At 39.4% G+C, this 19445-nt stretch overlaps 2 protein-coding genes and 1 pseudogene across 10 annotated transcripts in view; 2 read left to right on the forward strand and 1 right to left on the reverse strand.

The window, feature by feature from the left end:
* CTSV (cathepsin V) overlaps positions 1-19445 on the reverse strand; it is a 551781-nt gene that overhangs the window by 382297 nt on the left and 150039 nt on the right. The gene's annotated exons all lie outside the window — the stretch shown is intronic.
* AOPEP (aminopeptidase O (putative)) overlaps positions 1-19445 on the forward strand; it is a 361112-nt gene that overhangs the window by 126570 nt on the left and 215097 nt on the right. The gene's annotated exons all lie outside the window — the stretch shown is intronic.
* The window catches only part of LOC142874264 (C-1-tetrahydrofolate synthase, cytoplasmic pseudogene), a 53878-nt pseudogene that overhangs the window by 14270 nt on the left and 20163 nt on the right, over positions 1-19445 (forward strand).

Consider the following 19445-nt stretch of genomic DNA (forward strand, 5'->3'; position numbering starts at 1 on the left):
GCAGTACAGCTCAAACTATTTGTAATTATACATATAACAAATGGTTTGTCACTGTATATATGATGTCAGATGTCAGATATACATTAGCTAAATACTGTAAATGATATCATGCCTCTTACTAATATGAACCTATTCTTTAAAATACTAATTTTAGAATATCATGTTGTAGTTTCTCATTTAAAAATTGTGAGGAATCTTGTTTTTAATTTGCCTAGAATTGATGGTTGGCATGTGGGTCAAATGCCCATTAAGTTTGAAAAATGATGGCCTAGAGATAGAGAAAATATATTTGTACCTTATCCTTGTATAAACTACATTATACGAAGTTACAGGTGTCCTCTTCTTGGATTCTGGGGTGAGGTTCAAAGAATATACATGGCAAAAGACAGGCCTACTTCTCTCTCATTAGTTGTTACCATTGAGGAAGCATTAAAATAAGAACCTCTGCAATGGGACTTACACATGGGTTTCATGCCTGGGGTTGCTCACACCCTGAGTTCTTCTGTCTACCAAAGGCCAAGAAACAAGTTCTAGTTGGGGAGGCCAACTTCTCCAGGCACTGGCTCTAGGATGGAGGCACAGCAGCAGGGAAGTGAATGCCCCTGAGCACAAACGGCTGGGCACGTGCCACATCTGGTGCACTTGACTCAGGCCACATGCTCACGGCCCAGCATGCACACGCCCACACCTACCCAGTGTCTGCACTTAGCAAAGGTACAGCGTCAACACAGGCTGCTGTTTTCAGAGTGGCTGGTAAAGGCTCAGGTATAAAAGCTAGATAGTCTTAATGAAAACAATTTGGCCAAATAGTTATCTACCACCAATGAAATCAAGGGAGGTGAAGGGTAAAAAAAGGAGCAGGAGCATGATGGGGAAGTGTATCTGTTTGAGTGTTGTTATATTGCAGAGAATTTGGTGAAAAGCAACCAGGTCAAAGTGACTCATTACATAATAGATTCGCAGTGCTTAAAAATGAATTTGCCTCTAAGAAATAAAAGGTAGCTCGTCGTTATTTAAGCTGGTAGACACACGTCCACCTCCGATGCTGCAATAAATGTGGAGAGGCTGAGGGCTGGTTCACAGCACAGCAGACGCTAGAGCAGGGTCTAACAGGCCTGAGTTTGAGTCCCAGCTTGGTCACTGAACAGCTGCTTGTCCTTGGGGAAGTGATATAATCCTTCTTGGCCTCAGATTCTCATCTTACAAAATGGGGCAGTTGAACTTAAAAGTTATTTCTTGCTGTCAATGTATTATGATAAGTGAAGTACTTTTTAATTTTTCTAACTGCTTCCTGAAGCTGCTCTGGGCTCTCTGGGAAACATCTTTGCTCAGGAGATTTTCTTAACATTGAAAATGTGAGAGCCTTGCCCTCTGTGGACACTCAGCAACCTTAAGTCACCTCCCTTAATTCCCTCAACCGCGTTTTCTCTTTCCCTCTCGTCATCGAGAGTTCTTACTTATACTCCCTTATGGCAGTTCTTATGATAGTCATTTCTTCAGCCACATATTAACTGCTGTGAATTCACCTCATGAATGTTCATCTTAAACTGCAGAGCCATATTGACAACAGCTTTGAAAATTTCCGATTTCCTTTGGCAGGATTCATCTCCAATGACTTAATATCCCTTTCCCATCTGGCAACTCTGAATGGAATAATAGTAAGATGGCTGCTCTGGCAAGAGGACTTTTTCCCTGTCCTCTGGGCGGGAATATTGAGAGTATGTTAAAATGTGTTTCTTCTCAGTTTGTCTTACCTTATGAATATTATTTGATTTCTTATAATGTTAAAATGAGTCATTAAAATTTATATTTCTAGGTATCTTGTAAAATTACAGATTGTCTTAAAGCAGAGTGAGTTACCAGTCTGCCAAGTCCAAACCCTAATATCTGAGGCAGAACCGTGACCCAAAGTTAGGATGAAAGATGAACTTGTGAGTAGAAGGCCTCTAATTTCATGCAATATGATTCTTTACCTATTTTAAAGCAGTTGTTTACTACAGATTATTCACTGTATTGTAAAAGTGAAACCAGCAGATATCTGTGGACCCAAAAACATTTTGGAAAGGATGTTAAGACATTATTTACTTTGGTTTTCACATAAGTCTTGGGCTTTGTAGCATTTTTAGCCCCAGTTTCGGGGGGGAGGGAAGTATTTGTAACCTTATAGTTAGTTGTTATATCGTTTTGCCTTGTGATTTTCTGATTCCTCCTTGCTGATTCTTGACCTGGGAAATGTGTGGTAGGAATAGTGCTAAGAATGGAGGTGCATGCGTATCTGTGGCTCAGCAGTGTGTGGTGCAGTGCAGATGGGGGAAGTAGGGAGGGAGTAAAACCTTTCCAGATGTGTTTTAGCAAAATAATGTTACAGATTCTATGTCGGTTTCCTGTGTCTGCTGTAACAAATTACCACAAACTTGGTGGCTTAAAACAATGGAAATCAATTCTCTCACAGTTCTGGAGGCCAGAAGTCTGAAATCGGTATGACTGGGCTGAAATCAAGGTGTGGGCAGAGCCGCACTCCCTCCCGAGGCTCTGGGGGAGAATCTTGTTCCTTGCCTCTTCCTGTTTCTGGTGGCCACTGGCATTCCTTGGCTTGTGTCCACATCACTCCAGTCTTCAGTGCCAGCGTCTCTGCTGTGGACTGAATGTTGTGTCCCTCCCACAACTCACATGTTGAAATCCTAATCCACCAATGTGATGGTATTAGGAGGTGGGGCCTTTGGGAAATATTTAGGTCAGAAAGGAGAGCTCTAAGGAATGAAATTAGTGCTTTATAAAAAGATGGAAGAACGCTTGTTCTCGCTCGCTCTCTTCTCAACCATGTGAGAATACAGTGAGTAGGTGGCCATCTATAAACCGGAAAGAGGGGCTTCAACAAGAACTTGACCATGCTAGCACACTGATCTTGTACTATCAGCCTCCAGAACTGTGAGAAATAAATGTCTGTTGTTTATAAACCACCCAGTCTGTGGTACGTTATTATTATAGCAGCCCAAACTGACTAAGACAGTCTTCAAATCTCTCTCTGCCCTGTTTTCACATCCCCATCTCCTCTGTTTGTCAAATCTGCCTCTGCCTCCCTTTTATAAGGACACTTGTGATTGCATTTAGGGCCCACCCAGATAATCCAAGATAATCTGCCTAACTCAAGATCCTTAACTTAATTACGTTTGCAAAGACCTCTCTTTCTTTTCTTTCCTATTTTTTTTTTCTTTTTCCTGTGAAAGGTAACATTCACAGGTTCCAAGAGTTAGGGTGTGAATATCTTTTGGGGTGCCATTTTCAGCCTTTCACAGACTCCATTTGTTCCAAATGAATCAACTAAATGTCAAGGCTCACTCTCTCTTACATCTCTCAGCCTGTTGCATCCTGGTATATGCCACACAGGAGAAATACAGGGTTGAATGAGAGGCTCCTGGCAGGGTCTTAGGGAAGGTGACTCTGAGGAGGTGATATGCAAGCTGAGATCTGAAGGACCGTGTGTCATGAGCTAGGCCAGGAGTAAGAAGAAGAGAGTTTCATACAGAGGGACTGCCTGTGATTGTAGGAACCGAAAGTATTCATAGAGCTTAGTGACCTATGGGAAGGTTGGGGTGAAATGAAATTGGTGACATTGTGAGGGAACCAGACCAGGTAGAGCCTTATATAAATCTGAGTTTTGTCCTAAATGTATTGAGAAGACCAATGGGTTAGAGCAGTGGCATGCGGGTGGGCAGGATGTGATCTGGTTTGTGTTTTTGCAAGATTATTCTGGCTTCTAGTTGGAGGATGGATTGACAGGGACAGGAGCAGTGGCAGTGGAATGGTGAGATTAGAGGTGTGGCCACAGTCCAGGCAAGAGGCGACGGTGGCTTGGACCAGGATGGAGATAGTGCTGATGGGGACAATTGGAGAGTTGCAAGATGTGCTCTGCCTTGGGGAAGGCAGAACTTAAACATTTTATGTGGTGAAGTAATGAGCAAGAGGGAGATGTCAAGGATGCCCCTAGCTGGCCTAAGCAGCTAGAGGATGGGGACTCCATTGACTAGGGCAGGGAGGACAGGAAGAGGAGCAGATTTGGAGAAAAGGTCCCAAGTTCATTTGTACATGTTAGGTTTAAGAAGCCACTTAGCACAGTGCCTGGGTCAGAGTGATAGGGAAAAGTCCCCACCCAGTGGCCCTGAGGCAAAATCCACTGCTGATTGGATACATGTGAAGCTTACGGCTGATCCTACTAATCCCACTGTTAATTGGTTAATTTTGCATGCTCATAGTTGATTGGTTGTGTGTGACCCAAAAAATGTATAAGACTGGAGAGAAATAAGGAAGCAGTGCTCAGAATTTGGTGGCATGCCCCTCTGAGCCGGCCAGTGAAATAACAGCTGATTCTCCAACCCTCTGTGTGCCGCTCGGTTTTTTTTTCCCTAGTCAATCGCTGTAACACTTGCGGGAACAAGAGTGCACCATAAACAGTGAATCTCAGTAGCTTCTAATTCTGTCCATTTCAAAATCAAGACTGGTCTTTGAGTCAGGAGACTTGGGTTCTAGCTCTGGCTAGGCCATGTAAGATAAGTAATCCTCTTGGGGCATCTACAAACCGGAGGCAGTCAACTAGATGCTTTTTGTGGCCACTTTCAGCTTCAGTATGCCAGCAATGCTATGAAATTCTTTGGTCTTGACCACCTGGAATCCGCTCTGGCCAGCTGGATCTGCTTCAGAGAGGCTGATGAACTAGAACTCTGCATATGGGTGGCAGTTTCTGGTGGAAGCTGACGTAGAGGGAGCTCTGGCCAAGGCAAATTGTGGCCACCGAGGAGGCCTCATGACGAAGGGGAAGGATGTGGTTTGAGGCGAGCAGCAGCTGCTACTGTCACCAAACAAGCATGAAATTCGCTGAGCATGAGAGGGAAATGCAGCTGAGAATGGCTGTTTATTAATTGGCAAATTAATAGGATTTGGGGCATATGGAGAAATGGTGATGGGCAGAAAAAAAGACGAAGAGAAGAAAAATATATTTCCTTGTTTCCTGTGTGCTCATCCATTATTGGCATAGAGTCATTGTTGGAGCCACAGTAGGTATCAGGGACGGATCATCTCCAGTCGGACTCCTTTAATTTACAGATAAAGAAACCAAGGTCAACGACATCCATGGCAGCAAAGCCAGACTGGCACTCAAGTCTCCTCATACCTGGCTCATGCTGTCCTGCTCCGCCAGGCTGCCAGGGCTGGTTCCCATGAGCCATTTTGAGCCCAATTTTAGAGCAAGAGTCATTTGGTTTCATTTGTCTTAGACAAGACCCCAGAGGTTGTATTTACTGCTTCCAACACCTGATATAAAAACACGTAATGTAATTTGTTATACTTTGGGCCCTCTCATTAGCCAGTGCTTCATTACCCAATAGTAGACCTGGCGTAGCCTGATTCCGTAGTGATCCTTCCATTTTAACTGATGTCATCTGGGCTCCTCAGTGCCCCTAACAATGCCTGCTCTTCAAAACATGTGCTGTGGATGAAGACTGCCCAAGTCTGTCATTAAAGCAAACAGTGCTTTTCTGGTCCTCAAAAGTGTTTGTTATCTGGTTGGATTTTAAAAAACGATAATGGCTTTGTTTATGAGAAGCAGCTGAAAAGGAACTTATTAGGAAAGTTGCTGCTTCATCCTATGATGATGGTGAGTCTGTGAGTAATTGAATTCCCTGGACTCTTCTTCGGAAGCAATGACTAGTCATTCTATTGTTTGATTACTATTTCACAACACAGGAGGCAGAGCACTCCACTTCTACCTGACAGTTTAACTTAAAACACCTCATCAGAGTATGGAAGATTTCACATGCGCCTGTTGCATAAGAAGCACTTTTCTCTCAAAGTCACCACTGGGCTGTCTGAGCAAGATCCCCATAGAAAAGCAGGGGCCTTCGGCTTGAGGAGGAGGCGGCTCAGGGGAGTCGTTAGCAATATTAGGCATGTGTTAGATGCATAGCAGGGAGAATCTGGAGTGGAGATTCATCTCCTAACTGTGAGTGTGAATGGTGAGGTAAGCCATCCCTTACCTGGACGCTCTTCCAGGCTGAGAGAGCATGTTCTGAGAAATGGGAGGGCTCTGTTTCTAGAGGCCACACATCTGGTTGACCTCCTTCCAGTCTCCTTAAACATGCTGTGTTCATTACTGAAATAGTGGTTTCCCTGCTGCTGGTCCCCACCCTGCCAGTTTCCACTGCCTCTCCAGGTTCAGGCCCACCTCAAAGGCCAGCTCCTCCCTGGAACCTTCCTTGAGAACCCGCTGTCCTCACTGGTTCTTTGATTTCTAAATTCCTGCCACAACTGCAATCACACCACAAAATTTTGCACTTTGTTCTTTGTTGTTTTGTGTTGTTCCCTCTGGGTGGGTGTGTTGGGAGGAGGGGGTGGATGGTGTTTGCATGTCCTTTTGCACTGGCAAAAATCGTTAATTTTTTAAGGACAAAACTCAGTCTTGAGCTTCTTTTTATTCTCCCAGAGTATCAGGCTTAATTCTGGGGACAAAATATATGCTCACAAATACTTGCTCATTCATTGGAAATGAGTTCTCAGTATGTTTATTAAATAATAAATTTAAAAAGACACATACAAAGTCTACATGAGCCTGTTTTTCAAATTATTTTCGAAAACGTAATGGTAAGATTTGATTTGGTTGCAACAGATAGAAGTTTTTCTCTCCCCCTGTAAAAGAAGGGCAGAGGTAGAGAGGCCAGGGCAGAATGGGACTCTGCAGTGGCAGGAGCCCCAGGCCTTTTCTCTACTGCTGCTCTACCATCCTGCCTTACGATTTTCATTCTCAAGGTCAGCTCATAGTCCACAACGGCTATTGGAACTCTAGCACTCATATGCACATTCCAGGCAGGAAAATGGAAGAAGAGAGGAAGAAGAAAGGGCAAAGGGCTTGCACCAGTTGTCTTTAAGGAGCTTTACCAAATCTTCTGCAGAATACTTTTGCTTTCATCTAATTAGTCCAACCCTGTGACACTTAGCTGCAAGGAAGGCTAGAAAATGAGTTCTTTATTCTCAAAGGCCATGTATTCAGTGGAAACTTGGGGGTGCTAAGGAGGAAGGGAGAAAATAGCTAGATGCTGTGTCACATGGGACAATTCGGGTGAAGTGAGGTACATCGAAGTAACTGAGTCATTTTAGCTTTCTCATCAGACCATGAATTCTTCAATGGGCCACTTTTTACATCTACCATGTGCCTAGTGCTATGCTAAGTATTAGAGATAGAACAGAGAACAAGACATATATGGTCTTTACTCTCAGAAAGATTACAATTCAAGAGGGGGAGACAAATAATAAACAGGAGAACCAATAAATGAATGAGATAATTATGAGATAATAGTAAGTACTATAAAGAAAAAAGTCACATGGCCTTAGTTGGTTTAAAAAATTTTCATCTATTGGACGTCACTTAGAGTTGCTTATTACATGAATGAGACATTCAGTCTTCATCAAAGCTATTTTGGTTTCTCTTTTGGATTGTGCCTGTAAATCTCTATGAGCTCTTTAGAGGGAAAAAATGCATTAAAAATCGCTTTGCTGGACCATTCATAAGAGGATTTATTTAGACTGGAAAGTTTTACGCTGACATTTCTAAAAAGTTTATATCTGGGTATGTTTATATTAATTAAAGTTTTATTTATATAATATAAATGCACATTTTCAGGAGCCATTTATTTAAACATGTAAAGACCATTAAGAAAAGTGTTGTCAGTAATGGAAGAGACTTCTAATGGTATGTGTTTAATAAAGCAGCATAATTTATAAAATACTTAGAAAAATGTTAATGTTTTGTACTTTTTTCCCAAGGGAGGAATTTTTATTTCCCTACATTTCACACACAATGGTATGATTCAGTTATTTTAATTTTATAATAGGTTGCTTTTAGAACCAGATATGTCTTTGCAGAGATTTTTTTTTTAAAAAGCATGAATAAAACAAAACAAAGAGCCATCAGCAGCACTTGTGTGGCTTTGATTTGATATACTTTGTAATAGTCCATGTTGATTTCTGGAATCTTGTACTAAAATTGCTTAGGGTTAAAGAGATATTTTATGCAACCTTCATTTTATGACTCCTTCATTAACCCACACTTGAGTAATATTCTAGTATCTAATACTAATTTTCAGCTATTTAAATCCATGGCTTTTCATCTCTTAAATATGGTGAAGGCCACAACCTGGAGAAAAAAGAGAAAATCCACATTGTTTGGAATATCCTTAAATAAGAAGTCCTGGGGAACAGTTCTGAATTTTACATGTAGAAACGTTAACCAACAGTAATAAACTGTGTGCTGACGACATATTTAAAACAAACCAGTACTTAGGAAAAAACAGGAAATTTGGCCAAACAACTCTTCCTAGTAACAGGTTTTGTGTGTCTTTGTTAAGATCATCACAGCTTGTTTTAATTCTTTTTTAACTTCCTTTCCAAAATTTGATGTTATGTTTCTTTGCAGTTTCATATACAGCTTTCATTTAATAAGCACTCTTCACTTCAAACGAACTGGACTTCTATAATAAAGGGATTACAACTGAAAGGGATCTATAATGAAATTGAAATGCAGCATTTTAGTCCATAGGCATATTAGTGTTTTAATACATTGCTAATTAATGAGTCTTTTGTTAGGATAGCACTTAAATAGCCTTCAAGGCCACTCTTAATTGGTAACCTTACTTGGCATTTTATAGAGTGGTGATGCCTTTTCCTTACCATTCTTAGCCTTATTTTTATATTTTTAATTTTAAACTTGACCCTTTGTTGTCACTGTAATGCAAGAAACCATTCCTATTTAATCTGGGACAGCTGCATATGTTTAGAGACTATATGCATAGGTTCTCACAGAAATCCGACCTAAAACGGACAGATGTTGGAACTCCTATGTAAAAATCTATTCTAAACAATCCAGGCTACTGCTAGACAGGAATGCCAAACATTTCCAACCGCAAATTATACTTGATAATAACCACCTTGATAGCAGAAAGCACCAGACCCCCGGTTCTATTACATGATTTGGAGGAAGATAACAGGTCTTTGGCATTTTAGCCTAGATTTGCTGCATTTTACAGAATATTAGGGCCAGTGCAAATGGCATCATTGTGAAAGTTAGAAACTATTAATTCATATGCAGAAATTCTCTGAGCACAAAAATCTCTCCTCTCTTTTCCATGGAACTGGACCATAGCAGGGAATTGCTGACTACAAAGCGGGAGTCAGCCCGAAGCCAGGCAGGCTGAGTACACAAAGAGCCATATGGCTTGAGAGAGGAAATGGACACGCGTTCCCTTTTAAAGTTTCCGAAATCAATGTATTTCTGAAGAATCATTTAAATAAGCTCAGCAGTGTGTTTTATTTTGTGAAATGTGGGGCATGCCGGTTATGAAATGGGACCCTGAAATGCGATACATCCATCTTAACCAGCTCAGGGTTTTATTCAATTCTTCAAGCCTTAATCCTATTAACTCTCAGGCACAAAGGAAATACAGGGCTCCTCTCTGATGACTCTACCCAGGCCTCGTGGCATTTGTAAACCAAATTTTTAATTTTACAAATAAAGCCTGTTAGTTCATTAAAAGTGTAACAAGCATCAGTGAAGCCACTTTTCAAAAAGAATATTTTAGATTGTTTACTTTAAGAAAAGGGCTTAGAAGAGATTGATGGCTTCAATCAGTTTATAAAATTTGAGGATTTTTTCACAAAACAACTCATTTGAATATGCAAATTTTTGCTATGATGCACATCAAATGTATGGCTTTTTAAAACCAAATCTTTGGTTTTACAAATAAAGCTCATTGGTTGATTAAAAATATAATTAGAATCAATCTAACCACAGTTCAAATTGGATTTTTTTAGACTGTTTACTTCAGGAGTTTTAAGAGTTTGATGACTAATAATCATTTTATAAAATGTGAGGATTTTTTATTAGCAGTTTTACTTAAAAAAGTCAAAATGTTGGTGTGAAATGCATCGAACTTATTTTTGGCTGTATGTTCTTTGGATATAGATCTAAACCAGCAAAATTCCAAGATCTGATTATGATGCTGTTAGAGGCTAATCTCATTTAGTGAAGATGAGCTAATGACACATTGGTCCATATTGTATTATACACTTTTCAGTCTGGTGCTTGCAATTTTGATTAAATTTAGTTCCTACCATTTAGATTTGAAACAGCCATGTCTTCCTTTTACTCCCTACCAAGCTTATAAAGCCTTTCTCTAAAATTCTGAATTATTTTAAATGTCCATTACTTACAAAATTTTATCGTACCCTTTATGGAAAATCAGAGAGGATTTGCATCCATCCCCTTTCTGTTCAGAAGTACTTGCTACTTCCAGGTGCCAGGCTGTCCTTAGCACAGCCTTCTCTATGTCGTGGTGGCCTGGAATGTCTGGCCATTTCAGTTTACATAACAGTTTCACTGGGGTGTTTGCTTTCAGAGGTCACTTCAGTGTCAGCCTCAGCAGTCCACATGGAAGTCTGCCTGTTCCACGAGATTTGCAGAGAAAAATACTGTATCTGAAGCATTTCCCCTACTTTCTATAGCCCAAATTCTTTGATTCTGCATTAAAAGTGATAAAATTCACCTTATGTTTTAAAAAACAGATTTGTGTTAATGTCTGATTTCTTATTCTGTCAGACTCTTTTCCTGCCTGAGAAACACCTGGCCTTTTAGCCAGAATGGCCGAATGCTCCTCTTCCAAATAATGCTTCCCTTGGCCTGAAGTTAAGAGTGAGACTGTGGTCAGCACCCCTTACCATCCTCCAGAAAGTCCTCCCAGCCCTGATAGGATCTGTTCTTACTTGGAACATCAAGGAATGAACATTTCTTGGTGAATGAACCTGGCTTTTTATATACTGGTGCAGTTACTTCCCTGTAACTGGGTAATTTAAGCCAGTTGCCTTTCATTTCAACCATGTCAAAGTATCAAATAAAGCTATAACTTCAGACCAGCCAGGAAAATGAGAGGCTGGACAGTAACATGTTTATAATATAAATCCTTCCTGTTTCCTCAACCCATGCTCCCCTGGCTGTTTTCCATTCTGACGGAGCACTCTGGAGGTCTGCCTACAGACAATGGCCACCAATTTAAGAATTTGTTGATAATTTATTAAGGAAAATTCCAAAGCTGCAAGTAAACAGACCCAGTGCTGGATAAAACCGTTGACCAAAATCAGTAATTCCTATGCTCCATTAAAATTAATGATCCTAACAGCCAGGACAGGCAGGCCTGTGTCACTCATTCCCCAGTAAAGCAATTTGGAGGCCACAGGCGACCTCATCGTCTTTCCAGACTGAGATGTTCCAGATGTAGTGTAATTTCAGTTAGCTTAGAGTAAGAAACCCTGCAAATCACTTGATGACAAGGACTGTGCTTTCTGTCTTTGGAGAAAAATCCATTTTAAAACATTGATCTTTCAATCAATTGTAGTTCCACATCACATGGCTATTAGGCTTTTGAGCCATTTGAGAAATGTTTATGAAATGCACTAAGTATGATAAATAAAGGTACAACCAGAGACCCCAGTTCCTAACTGGGAACTTAGGAGACATTCTAGGGAGGTGCTGACAGTCCGGAACTGGGCTTCTGAGGGAACTGTGGCTCTATTCTGAGGTCCCCTGTGTTGACTGTATAGCGCATTCTTACAAAGGTGTTCATGGTACTTTCACAAAAACGTATGACTATATCTGCTTATCGATATTCAGGGAAAAACTGGCTTCAGAAGAAAATGTGATTATCATTGCCAAATAACATTAGGCAAGGAAATCTGTATTTCAGTTAGTTTCTTCTCTCTCTACAGATTGGCATGAACTTACCAATTTTTCCTTCTTTTCAAAGCATGTATCCAAAACTACACTTTCTAAGATACTGGCCAGGAGATGCACCTAAATACAAATAACATCAATTAATTGAACAGTCATTTCAGACTATTAGAAGCCAGACTTCCTTTTGGGGAGAACTTAGTAGTTTAGTATTCCTCGGGCTGGCTACGTAATTGGTGGGGCCCAATGCCAAGTGAAAACGTGCAGCCTCCATTCTGAAGCAGCGAAAAGTACCCTGAAAGATATTAATATAAAGCTTTCTTTCCCTTTCTTCCTCAGTCTCTCCCTCCTTCTCAATTTGAGGTAGTGTGTTTTATTTGCTATTTAATGTTATTCTAAGTAAAGAAAAAGTTTTAAAATTATGAGCATGAATTTTACCACTCATCTTTGTATTGTGCAAAGTTAATTTTAAGTGTAAATATAAGGACAGTGAACTCATATGCAGTCATTGAAATTATAGTGCACAATTTTTCAGCTCATATGTACATATGTATTCTTTTCTTACCAGAACAGTGAAAAGGCTGCACAAAACTAACTCAATTTCTTATTTCACTTCTGGATAAACATACATTCTACCAACACTCTCTGCCTTTGGCTTACTGGTGAGTAAAGAAAAACTAAAAAGAAAAGGGGCTATGAGTTGCCTTATCGTTCCCTTTCCTTTTATGTCATCATTTTCGGGATAGTGTTTGCCTAATACAGGGATGTAACAAGAATAAGAAATTATATGATAAGTTTTCTTTGTTCATTAGTGTTTCTTAAAATGCTTTTGCTGTCTTCCTGCTGTTGCCTTCTTTCTTCATTTGAAGAATGTACTGGTTCAAATGGAAAGCAGAGCCTCTTGAGACTGTCAACATTTCTGCTTCTTCAGTCTTTGATGTAACACAGCTACCTCGTACTCACTTGGAGTCTCATCGAACTCCCATGTGGGTGGGTCCACCAGGATTCTTTGTTCATGGGCATTCCGACTACCCTGTATGGATGGGGTGGCAAGGAATGGTGGCAGACACATATATTAATAATGTGTATAGCTCCTTTGCTCACACACATGCTCCATTGCCCCGTTGGACTTCACTTACAAAGCATAAATTCAAAGATAACATTAATCAGTTTCAAGACAACAACTGCAGAGCATTAGACCAAGCACGGGGCGCGTGGGGTTCTCTGTGACTATGCAGGTCAGCACAGTGTCTTACCTTCCCCGATCGCATTCTTTTCCCTGCTCCTCTCCCCAGTAACCACTGTCATTTTTTTTATTTTCGTACGTATCTTTATTATTTTGCTTCATGTGTATATTTTAAAACATGTATTTAGTATTGCTGGGCATGTTTTAAAACTTAATGCAAACAGTGTCATTTGGGACCTACAGCTTATTTTTTACTCTCAAAACACTTACTATATATTTTTGAAGTTTGTCCATAATACAGTGGCAGTAGCCTTTGTGTCTGGTTTAATTTTGTGTATCTGAAAGTCCAAGTTTTTGAGTAGAGAGTTGTTGACTATTAGTGAATGCCCTATTTCTAGCTCATGTGGAGTGTGTCTGGTGATTAGCCTCTGAGGCTGTATTTAACCAAAAATTTGTTTAGAGTCTTGAGTCATCGACCCTTATCTGTTTCATTGAGTTTCCATTGAGCCCATTGTCTCAGTGAAACATAGGTTGGAAAAGTTTACTGGTTTTTCTTGCAGTCATTAGCTGTGGGATGGCACAGCCATGGAGAATGAGATGGATGATTTTTTCTGGTTACGTCATTTATCTTCAAACTAGATTGAATTGGTATAAAAGGAAGCATATAGAGATACAGAATCAAAGCCAGATAAGGCTCATCTTACCCAGAAACAGAACAAATGATTACTTATCTATAAAATGTTATTTGAGAATAGCCTATCTGCTGTGAATATCTCTCCACAAATTATTCCTTTATGTAATCATTGCCCAATCCCATTATACACATTACTTTTTAGAATTTTTAATATTAAGTATGACCCTTTGGTATCAGTGACATTATCAAGTTGATTTCTTTCGTAATAGAAAAGAGGCAACATGATAGGGCACTTGGTCCTTGGGTGTGGGAAGAATTTGAAGCCAAGAATTTTTAAAAAGAGAAAGGACAGTCAAAATGTGAATTTTTTTTAAAGGAGACAAATATTGAGAATTAATCACTTCCATTTCTAGGCTACCAGTCATATACCTGGCACATGAGAAGTGCTTTGTGTACATTTAAATCCCATTCAGTCCTCACAACACCCCAAATGATAGGTATTGGTTTTATCATTATATAAATGAGAAAAGTTGAAAGACACTAAGATATTTCCCTCAAGGTCCCAGAATTGGTGATGAGAAGACTAGAACTTGAACCGAGAAGGCACAGAAGCAGGGCTCTGTACACATTCCAGTAAACCAGCCTTGCTGATGCCACAGTTTTGCAGTGACCTAGCCTTGCCTGAGACAAGAGTCACCACTGATGTCTGGTAGAGGGTGATGCCTAGATGCATGCTGCGACTTTTGTGCATAGTAAATATATAAGTTGGATGTGGGTTGGCCAAGTGGGAAAAGAAGTAGAATGTTAGTGGTTATGTGGTTTCTAAAGCAGAGCCAGAAAAACTAAAGTCACCATCTTTTAGGTTTTATAGACCTGCCTTTGGCCTCAAAGAATCATTGCCCTACTTGAGGTCTATTTGTGGCTGGCTGGCCTTCGGAAGCATGGGAAGAGTGGTTGGACTGTCACCCACCTCCCTCTGCCCTGATTGGGCTAGGCCAGAGTCCTCAGCAATTAACAAGTGTCCTTTCTCAGTGCGTATGTGGGCTGTTCATCTTTCTTTCCATTCCTCTTAGCCTTCCTCCCCAACTCTTCTATAACATGGGCGTGGCTCCCATTTCTCCAAAACGTCTGTAGCCTGGAGGGCATTCTGATGCTCCACCCTGACACCATATTTTTGAGCCTGCATCAGCAGCCATTCTGCTCACTCTTATTATAGTCTTTTCATATGACCTTGATTCATCTTGCTATCTTTAACTTGGCTCTCTTAACCAAGGCACAGGTAATCACTTTATCAGCCTTTCTGTTTTAAACATGCCCTTTATTTATCATCCCCGTAGGAACCTCTCTGGCTTGATCACATAATTTTCAGACTTCCTGATATCTGAATGTGGCACATACACACCCTGACTAATAGTGGCTGATTTTAATCTTCTTGGCCACAATAAATCTGACACATACCTCAAGCCAATGGCATGCTCATCTTAATATTTTGATCCCTTTTCCTTTACCACAGAGATTGCTTGATTTAAGAAAGTAGCTGTGGCATGTGCTGTTTTTACTGACGTTGGAGTGTCAGGTTGGCATTCCAGCACACTTGAATTTCTGCAACCCTGTTTCAACCTAATCATTCCAGGCTTAAAAATATTTTGCCTATCTGATATTTGCTGGTACTGAAGTTCAGTTAGTTTTTTTCGTATCTTGTATCTCATAGAGTAATAAGAAATATGAAAGATTGAAGATTTTTCCTCTTAGTTTTTTATAGTCCCGTAAGATATCTATAGGAAGTAAATTGTTCTAGAGACAGTAAAAGTAGTGCCTAAAATTTCCATATCACTTTTCTTCTCCAGGTCTTATTGGAGTGGCATTTATCTGGCTATATGAATAAGCGATCCTCCAAGCAAGGCATGTGTTTAAAATAGAGTGATGGCAGAGCAAACCATCACACACCCTGGTGAAAATCTAAATGTGGGCACTAGTCATTCTTTAGCTTGTTTTTGTTTTGTTTGGTTGGTTTTTAAAGGTCATCTGTCTAACCCTCCTGGTGGAAACTGAGGCCAAGAAAGATTGCCTTATATGGCAACTCAGATAATTTCAAGGCAAAAATGGGCTCAAACCTAGGACTCATGAGTTCACATGCTCATGAACCCCTAGGATTTTGGAACCTAACTTCCACATAATATTGAATTATTGACTGATGAAGCAATAGAACCTCTTTAAGGCAGAAGTACTGTGTTCCTACTGAGTTTTTTATACCAATGTGTCTCCTATAGTTTCAGGTAAATGAGCTTAAATATCTAAACTTCACATACCTCAAAAGTTCATAACCTCAAATCCTGTTATCCCCAAATGAAACTATAACTTATTTCCATGAGATATGTGCACCATCCTCCTTAATCCATGAACTATTTGTTAAGTTTATATGGATAGTATATTTTTTTAAGAGCTAGATAAAATATTCCTTGTCCTTGAGTAGGTGCCTACTCAATTGGAAAGAAAAGACGGAGAATTAACAAATAGTAATTAAGTGCTAATTGTGTGGTACCAATCATTGGTGCCTTACAGCTTTAAGGGAAATAAAAATCATTGGAAGTTGGAGCAGTCATTGGAGGCCTCCAGAGAGCTTTTGAACTTGCAAGATGGTTAAGGTCTTTACTGGGAGGAGTGTTAAGTAGCAAGGCAGGAGGATTTGTCAAAGAGGAATCCACAGGGCAGGAGAGGCAATATGAAAAGGAAATAAATCTAGCGGCGGTGAGCTATAACACAAATAAATAGATTGAGGAGGATAGCAGAGGTATAGATGTTCTAAAGAAAAAGCTACAAGGAAAGGGTGGGAAACGGATACAGGGGAAAAAAACTGGGAAGGAAAAAAATGAAAATGAATCACCTAATTAATGGGTGGGAATGGTGGCTGATGGTTTCCAGGGGCACAATTTCTAGTCCAATTATCTGTCAAAAATGCTTTGGCTTGGTGGCCAAAGGAAACTTAGGAGAAACCTCCCTGCTAAAATACTTGAATGCTTTCCCGAAACCTCTATTTTTATTTCTCTTATTTGAAAGAATATGAAAAACAGCGTTATACCTTTGACCAAGAATATAATTTTAAAGTCCTGATTCCAGAATTCTTTGGAATTAATGAATGTGTGGTGTGGTCTTTATCTTATCACTTTGGAAAGCACCTGACATCTTTTGAGCCAGAGCATAACCTAATAAATTACATTCGTGTGGGTGGTTGGGCAGTAACTATGAGAAAGAGCTAGGGATTATGCCTAACTGGAAGGAGGGAACAAAGAAGAGGGTGAACTGCTACTCTTCAAATCACTTTTCTCTTCCTTAGCATCTGGTTTGTTCATGAGAAGTACATCATCCACCTGAAGAATCTGAGCAGTTATTTGTGGATCATAAAGAACAAATTTAGTTTCCTTTGGTCTATTTATTATACTTATTTAATACATTGCTTTAATACAGGGTGAGAAAATACTTAAGATAATTTTTCAAGAAGCTTCTTTAATACAATAATATCTTATTTGTTTCATCAGGATGCTATAAAAAGTTGTAGCCAAATGAAAGTTTCAGTAGGTGATATATTTCTGACAGAATTCAGCCTATTTACAGCCACTAGACACAGTGAAGTAAGATTATATGTCCTACTCTCAATGGAGGACAAATAAATTCTTAGTAATTGATTAAGGACACTCCTTGTGGACACCCTAGATGTAGAATACCATCTCTCTTAAAAAAGAAAGAAAGAATGATAGGGAACATGTAAAGTATATGAGAAAGAATTATGTTTTATTTTGTGTTCATGGAGAATATGGGTTCCCTTTAATATTGAATAGGAAAAAAAGAGAAATGTGATTAGAAATTTTCTTGTTATAGATCATTAAGTATGAGTGTAAAAATTTTTTTTAAGTATATTATACAGTTTTCCAATATTACATGGAGGCAGCACCTTGAGTGTCCTCAAAGACATTGCTCAATACCCACTCGCCCTTTTTTTTTTAAGCTAAGAAAAGTACGACGATTTAATATTTTTCTACAAGAATAGTCCACTTTTGGAGATTTTCATTATTTTTTAAAGAAAAAAAATTGGTTACAAACAGCAACTGAAAGAACATTCCTTTTTAAAAAAAAGCCACAGAAAAATTGAGTTATTTTTATAATGATAATACTTTATGCAGATCTGTGGTCTTTCATCAAAGAACTTCCAAGTACTTTTCATATGTTGACTCATCAATCCATGACACACTTAGAAGATTGGGCAGTAATTCTGCTTCCATTTGGTTTCAAAGAACTCACTGTGTCCTAAGACATGTGGACTCCCTTTTTTCCTTTCTTTTTTCTTTTTCTTTTTCTTTTTCTTTTTCTTTTTTTTTTTTTTTTTTGTTTCTTATTAAAGGCCAGAAGAAATATGGCTTGGTCCCAACCCGCTAAGAACTCAATGTGATGAAGGAAGGAGCCATGGAAAAGCTCTTCAAATTCCCAGTAAGACATGCCATGACTTAAAAACCAGAGATGGAAATCTCTACATATTTTTGAAGGGTCCAGAAAGGCATTCAAAAGATTTTGAGCCCTAAATTACTGTAGAATACAGAAGGCAGAATTTCTTTGCTGAATTGACATTTTAATCAGTGTTTTCTTATTTATTTTTTAACAGGGTAACTATATTATTTATAATATCCCTGTCCCACATGAATTTATGCCTTTCACCTGTGTTGGGAAAGAGGCTCAGGGATGGATGGATTTTTGGCTAAAGAATTCCTCTGTAAATACTTCCCAGGGCAAGGGTGGGAAAACAGGCTGCCAGTAATTAGAAGTTTCATGAAGTAGCCATTAAGGTTTTGTTTATTAACAGTTGCAAGATTTACTCTTGTCTTATTGATTTCCTTTGATAGGTAAAGTTCAGTGACCTTTCTGGCGACTCTTTGAGTTGTTAGGGACCTGGGAGGGGGGGCATATTTTTCAACTCAAGGGCCTTATATATATATTCTTTTTTTGCCCACATGCCTTTTAATTACTTCACTTTCTATTCAAGAATCATGTGAAAATATTGTTTATGAGTATTGTTAAAATAAAAACTTTAGACAAATTATGTTTAACATAGTTTAATGAGCAAGAAAAAATTAAATGCTTCATGAATCAGGCAGCCTCTAGAATCAGAACAATTTCAGAGAGACTCTTGGGGCTGCCACATGGTTGGATAAGATTTATGAACAGAAAAAGAAAAGTGATGTACAGAAAACAGAAGTGAGGTGCAGAAACAGCTGAATTGGTTACAGGTCAGTGTTTGCCTTATTTGAACATGGTTTGAACAGTTGGCCACCTGTACGCTGCAATGGATGAGGCTCAGCTCTCATTGCCGAAGCATACTCCTCAGGTAAGTTTTCAGTTTGTTTCCTGCTAAGTTAGGTTGTAGTTTGTACATAAGAACTCAAGTATGTGAGTATGGAGGCTTTCTCAGGCTAAATTTTAGTTTAATTTAACAATTCCCCCCTTTTGATCAGCCTCTCAGTTTTGAGAGATTGAACAAAATTTGGGGCATTGACACCACTCTCCTTCACCATTGCAAATGACTTATTTGGTCTAAGTATGGAATTTACAAATCTTTGGTCTCAGTATGGGATTTGCAAGTCAAACCAGTTGAATAATTCTTTATATTCTTTTTTTTTTTTTGGAGACAAACTCTCGCTCTGTTGCTGGGGCTACAGTGCCATGGCATCAGCCTAGGTCACAGCAAGCTCAAACTCCTGGGCTCAAGTGATCCTCCTACCTCAGCCTCCCGAGTGGCTGGGACTACAGGCATGCACCACCATGCTTGGCTAATTTTTTCTATATATTTTTAGTTGTCCAGCCAATTTCTTTCT

The sequence above is a fragment of the Microcebus murinus genome, chromosome 12 (genome assembly GCF_040939455.1).
Source record: "Microcebus murinus isolate Inina chromosome 12, M.murinus_Inina_mat1.0, whole genome shotgun sequence".
In the NCBI taxonomy this organism is placed as follows: Eukaryota; Metazoa; Chordata; class Mammalia; order Primates; family Cheirogaleidae; genus Microcebus; species Microcebus murinus.